At 46.1% G+C, this 6682-nt stretch overlaps 1 pseudogene; it reads right to left on the reverse strand.

Annotated features, from left to right (window-relative positions):
* The window catches only part of LOC105549805, a 16318-nt pseudogene extending 14177 nt beyond the window's left edge, over window positions 1-2141 (reverse strand).
* Between the last annotated feature and the right edge of the window lie 4541 nt (window positions 2142-6682).

The following is a 6682-nucleotide window of genomic DNA, read 5'->3' on the forward strand; positions in this document are numbered from 1 at the left end:
TTTATACTCAACAGAAATGAAGGCACAGGTCCATAAAAAGGCCCATAGTAGAATATTTGTAAACACCTTATTCACAATAGCCAAAACTAGAAATATCCCAATTGTCCATCAACTGTAGTATATTCACATGTTGGAATAACACTCATCAATAACACCAAAGAGCTGACATACATGCCATAAAATGGAAGCATCTCATACCACTGTTGCATTTAAAAAAAAAAAAAAACAGTTAAAATCAGTATGGTCCTTTATGTGATTTCTACAAGAAGCACAAGTAAGTCACGGAGACAGAAGTCAGAATGGTGGTTGCCTAAATGGGGACGGGGTGAGGATTGACTGGAAAGGGACTCTAATGACTTCTTGGTTTGTTGAAAATGTCCCATAACTTGACCTAGGTGATGGTTTCTTTTGTCAAAATGCACTGGGCTGCACACTTAAGATTGGTGCACTTTGGCCTCTGTAGATTATGCTTCAGTCATTTACTGATAGCAAAAATAAATAAATAAATAAAAACAAAATTAAAAATTGGGGTTGGAGAATGTCATTAACTTTAGGTTTTATTGTATTCTTTAGGTTTTACTTAAAATACCCAGTTGGAGTGTGAACTTGTCTTCTCTTGTCCATTTCTGATTCGGCCTGAAAAGGCCCCACAGATTTTTGAAATATCTGAGCCAGAAAAATGGGTAAGGCCACATCATGTCAACAGTAGAAGATTCCAGTAAGGTTGACTGAGGGGCGGCACCTCTCCTTTTGGGTGTTGTACTTGCTCAGAGAGGGGGCAAAAATCTTTCAAGATAATCGGACCCTTAGGCGTGCAGGGTAGGGGTTCCTTCTATTAGCGACACTACGAAGAGTTCCAAAGTCACAGGGAATTTGTGACCTCTCTAGCCGCAGGTCAAGGCGCAGCCTAGGCTCAGGTTGGAGGCGGAAGGGAAAGAAGAGCGCTACACCCTAGAATGGACGTTGCCATGACTCACATTGGAGCCCGGGCTGCTGCGGCCACAGCATAGAGCACTAACCACAATATGATCACGGCGAGCCACAGGAGCTGCTTCCGTTTTGGAGACCTAAGGGTCCGCGTAGATTTCGTTCTTTCTTGGTGTCTCTCCGTTTTTCCTCCCTTTCTTCCCCATTCTGCTACAATAAAAACAAACAAACAAAAAAACAACAAACAAACAACAAAAACAACAAAAACACTTCTAATCTTTCCCCTGTGCAGTCCTTACCGCTGCACAAAGCCACTGGGAAGTTTCGTCTCCCTGGTCCAGGCCTCTACTGACTTCTTGCCCTCCTCCTCCCCATTCCCTGTTGGATTCACCCCTTGCTTGCCTCCGGCCTCCTGCCCCAGACACGCACCCAAAACAACACAACTGAGTCCGCGCAGCTCACTGGCTCAGAGTGGCAAGAGAGGCCACGGGAGGCCTAGCCCCTTGCGCGCCCCACAGAATGCCGAGAAACCAATCGGAATAAATGCTTTTTAAAAAGAACTTACTTCCACTTCGTGACGAGCCTCGGTAACATGTCGAAATTTTGTCTCTACAAAAAATACAAAAATTAGCCGGGCGTGCTGGTGAGCCCCTGTCGTCTCAGCTACTTGGGGGTTCAGGCAAGATCATCAATTGGCCCCGGGAGGTCGAGGCTGCAGTGAGCCTTGTTTGCACCACGGCACTCCAGCCTGGGCGACCAAGTGAGACCCTGTCGCAAACAAACAAACAAACAAACAAAAACTTCCCCATAGAAAAATAGTTCATGATTTACATTCTCAGGACTCTTCAAAGGACTAAAAGCTAAAGGCGACCATGCATTCACTAGACAAGTCCTAGTCGTGAGTCTTGGTGAGTGGCAGACCCTGCTCCCCGCGAGGGGACCACGAAAGACTCTCACCACCATTCCTGCCCTGGTGGAGCCCCGCTAGGGACACAGGATCCGAAGACGGCAGCGGAAGCTCGCAGCGGCCCCGAAAGTGACTGGGCAGGGTGGGCACAGGCTCCCTCACTGGGTGAAGGCGGCGCAAAGAACGGAAAGAGCCGTCCTGGGAGCCCACCTGGCGTTCAGCTTCCCTTGGGCCCCCAGGCGGCTCGGGCCCTGGGCGTTTCCGGGGGCTTCTGTAACAGGGGAGGGGCAGGACAGACGAAGGCCATTCAGCTGTCCTTCCCGCTCCAGAATCTCCAAACCCGCGGGTGTGCAACGTGATCAGCGCGACTCACCGCTCTAATCTCTCCGGTTTTCCGTCCTGCCGGGCAGGCCCTCAGGACAGAAGGGATGGGGAGAGTTTGGTGAGTGTGCCCTGCATACAGTGCCAGGCAGAATCAGTAGTAGCGGTCTCTGTGGCACAATCAATTAGCGCGTTTGGCTGTTAACAGAAAGGCTGGTGGTCTGAGCCCAACCAGGGACTCCTGGCTTTGCTGTTGTTGTTGTTTCTGTTGATGCACAATCAACTCCAGCCTAATCCGGAGACACACATGTCCTCTTCCCCACCTTCTTAGATCTGAGGCTTGGCAAGGGCCGTGGTGCCTTGTACCTGTCAAACTCAGGAATCCCAGAGACTTCAGACAGGAACTCACTTCTAGTGTGATAAAAATGTTCTTTGCTCCCATGGAAGACTTGGAGGAGTAAAATGCCTCGAGATTTTCTTGTTTAATAATAGGAGACCTATTACAGTAGTATCCTGTCCCCAGGATGTGCCTGGGTTTACTGATTGCTCTATCAATAATGTAATCAGTAGAATCTGCCTCATGGTGATCCTCACCACTGTTTGTGAAAACAGCGTTTCTTCTGTTTGTGCATGATTTAACCCTTTTCAAGATGTTATTGAAATGAGGTGGGTTTCATGACTTTAGGATTACAAATGATGCTGCAGTCTCCACTATTCTTGTACAAATATCTTTGGTCACTTGTGCAGATATTTCTATAGTGTAGAGAAGAGGATGTGCCAGTTTTACATTACAGCATTTATTTAATGCTTCTAATTTGAGTACATTCTGCAAATTTATCTTCCATAGGAGCAGTAGCAAATCATATTCCAATGTGTTTCCCAATTCTATCAATGTCCCTTTTGTCATTACTTGCCGGCACAACAAGCTTTCTACACATCGATGTATGATATTCCACTGAGGGAAGAGGTGTCCTCCTGGCTCAACTGAGGGGGTGAACAACTGAAGGACATGGTGGACATTACACACAGATATTCTGTGGCATAGGATGAGCTACTAAACTTCTAGGATGTTTTAAAGTCCTCCAACATCTGTAATTGTTTTCTGTGACCAAGTAACGTGGGTCTGGAGAAGATGGGCCACAGTGACCTCTTTGACAGCTTTCTGTCAAGTCGCTTATCCAAGGGGAGCAAAATCACAAAGTTCCCAGATGATTTTTTTCTTCTCCCCTTTCCTCTTTTCTTCATAAATCTTCGTTTTGCTTTTATTTGACCAAACCAATCTAATGCCTGTTCTCCCTCCTATACAATGGTAAATGAACATGCAAATCGCTATCCCTTTATTTTTCTTCGATAGATTTCTGCAGCAGTTATGTCCATAAAAATTAGCCCATTTGAGATACATCATTGGAGTCAACAGAACCCTGCACCTTGTGCAGACCTGGACCCTTAGGGCTATTGGCTCATGTTCCTTTGGTTCTTCTATCAAATATCATTAGTAGAAACTGAACTCTTTGGCTTTTACCCACTATTATGGCTATAGTACATTTTCTCTCTCTCATCTCTCTCATTTTTATATGATGATTTTTTGCCATCAGTGGCACCAGTGTGGGTTCCTGGTTTTGATGTTATCGAGTGAACTTCTGGGATCGTTTTATGACTATATAGCAGTCAGTATTATATTCTTCTATTGGTGAAGATTTGTGTTGTTCCCAGTTTTTCCTTAGTATAAATATGAGATTAATAAGAACATTTTTGATAGAAGCCTTGTTGGATGCATTGTTCATTTAATGTGAGTAATCAATACAAGTAAGTGTGCTTCCTTTTCAGGTAGGCTTAACTTAGTGAGAAACTGCCAATTATTAGAAAACATGTTGTGCTAAATTGCAGTCCAACTAACATCACACAGCAATATCACACAAACTCTGTATGAGGAAGTGATAGAGGCAATATCTTTCAAAATCAGTTTTTCTATGTTTCCTTTCATTTTCTTGTGAACCCTTAATGGCATCTTTGAAGGTGGCTGTGGTCACACCAAATGTCACCACCAGCCTATTCAAGTCCCGCCGCAGAGCCATGGAGTGATATACCAGGGCAGACCAGCCCCGTCTCAGGCTCATAAACACCAAGCAGGAATAGATGCCTATGAAATGAGAAGGGTCAGATGATTCCTCGCTCTCTTGCCATGTTTGTGCCTCTCTTTGCAGGTGCCGTGTCGCTAAAATCAATTGCTTGCATTTATTTTGTCAAAGATAAAGTCAGACATTAGTCAAAGCTGTGAAAACAGATTTTATTCTGTAACTACTGACCAAAGCAGAAGGGGCTGAACTCCATCGCATTTGGGCAGAGGTGATGGCATTCTAATCGGAGTGAGGCAGGGGATAGGGCAGGGGTCAGGGCACAAGTGAAACATTACAAAATATTGGTCATTGTAAGCTTCTGCCTCATCCCGACAGCTGTATCTGCCGGTTGGCAATATTAGACGTTAGAATTCTAACCTCCCACAGAGACCGGGAGACAGAGATTCAGTCCTTCCTGAGGACGACACCTCAAAGGAATGGCTTTCAAATCCTGTGGAAAGACACACTGGAGTCCCTAGGAGATACACACATACCTCAAAGGGATGGAGGAAGGATTCCCTTCTTAGTAAGTGTTATAAGAAAGAACCTACCATCATCAGCAGGTATTGGCTAGAATTAAAGTAAGTTCCCCTGGCAGTCTTGAGCTTTTCTAGGTAGGCTTTGTCATGGGAGCCTAGGGTCATCCACGGGACATGGTCATATGCTATTAGAAGCCATGATAGAGTCTGATCATCTCTTAGCGCAGAGGTTTAAACTGAGTGTTTGTTTGCTGAGTTTGGTGGTTCTCACTTTCCATCCCCCCATTGCACGGCCAGGATTTTACTAGACTCTGACAAATGGACATGGCTATGGGCCATTTTCAGTGACGTTCAAGCAGCCTGTGCATTTCTATTGTGATCTGAATGAAAATAAAGAAAACCATGAGATTGAGAGTGGGCCCCACAATAGGTATGTGTTACCAACATTCGGGAGATAAACAAAAATATTTCTAGGCTTTGTCAAAATGGAAAGTGACTTATGCAGCCAGGATGAAATTCAAACCTACATTAGCAAAGTATACAGCTTATTAATATTATGTATAAGAAAGCCATGACAAAATGACATCCACAAGTGGCAATGGTAGGTACGGGTAGGGAGAGACTCCATAGGTCAAAATTATCCTCACGTTAAATGAAACTCCTACGTGTTGCTACAGTAAGGGAACGGAAGCCAATGTAATGCTGGAATATATTAATTGTCATGGGATAAACAGGCAGGACATGATGCTACATTTATTAGTCACTTCTATTGAGAGTATTTGTGAAGGTTAATTTTTGTGTCAGTTTGACTGGGCCAGGGAGTGCCCAGATATTTGGTTAGACGTGATTTCTCACTGTGTCTCTGAGGGTGTTTCTGGAGGAGACTGACATTTGAATCAGTAAACTGAGTGAAGCAGATTGCCCTCCTGAGTGTGAGTGGGCCTCATCCAACCCATGGACGGCTTGAATAGGATGAAGGGTTAAGAAAGATGTTTTTCTGCTCCACTGTCTTTGAGCTGGGAAGTCAGTCTTCTGCCTTTAGCCTTGGACTTGGTCTATTTTCATTCAGAATAAAATTTTCCTGGTTCTTGGTGTAATGAATGATTTTCAATTGAAACTTGGACTTTTGGGTATTATGTTATCAGACTCTCGATTTTATTGAAACCTTCTGCTTTAACTACCTTTTTCTGAGTCTGCTTCTGTAGGGAAAGGGGAGTGGCGCCATCTCATTGTAGCCAGGTGTGTGTAGAAATCCAGGTTTCTCACCTGACCTACCTCTGTTGACACCCTGAGTGGGGGGCCCGCGAGGACTGAGCGCGGGGATGAGGCCCCTTGGCTCGGTTGAACGGTTGGCAGGGAGGGTCCTACGGCTCCTGGGAGGACCAGAAAGGTCGGTACCCTGTCAAAGCCAAGAGCCCTGACGGCCGGCGCCAGGGATGAGGCCCCCACGCGGGGTCCACACTCCTGCGCGCCAGGGACTCGGAAGATCAAACTGCTGCAGCTTCTGGGACCCGGAGAGGGTCAGCCTGGCGAATCCCGCATACCGGCGCTTAGTTCTGGAACTGGACACCCCGCGGAAAGAATCGGGATCCCGGAGCCTGGTTATAGGTCTCCAGGGTCTTCATTTCCGGAGCAGGCGGGGGACCCTCAGCCCGGCGCTATCGCAATCTGCAGTCGTCTTGCCTGAGGGATAGCAAGTGCTTCCCTTTTGCCAGTAATTTGCTGGAGGCGCGGAAATGTGGAGATGCAGTCGAATTTCATTTGTCATAGGCAGCAATATGCAGTTGCCCGAAGCGGCGCCCAAGATTTTCGTGGATGTGTCTTCAAGGGGCGGTGCTCGGCTCCTTTAGCTAGAGTAGGGTCAGCGGGTTCGCCTCGCACACGAAAGGTGGCTTTCATAATGACTCTTTCTTTCTTTCTTTCTTTCTTTC

This window comes from Mandrillus leucophaeus, unplaced genomic scaffold, assembly GCF_000951045.1.
Source record: "Mandrillus leucophaeus isolate KB7577 unplaced genomic scaffold, Mleu.le_1.0 Scaffold457, whole genome shotgun sequence".
Classification (NCBI taxonomy): domain Eukaryota; kingdom Metazoa; phylum Chordata; class Mammalia; order Primates; family Cercopithecidae; genus Mandrillus; species Mandrillus leucophaeus.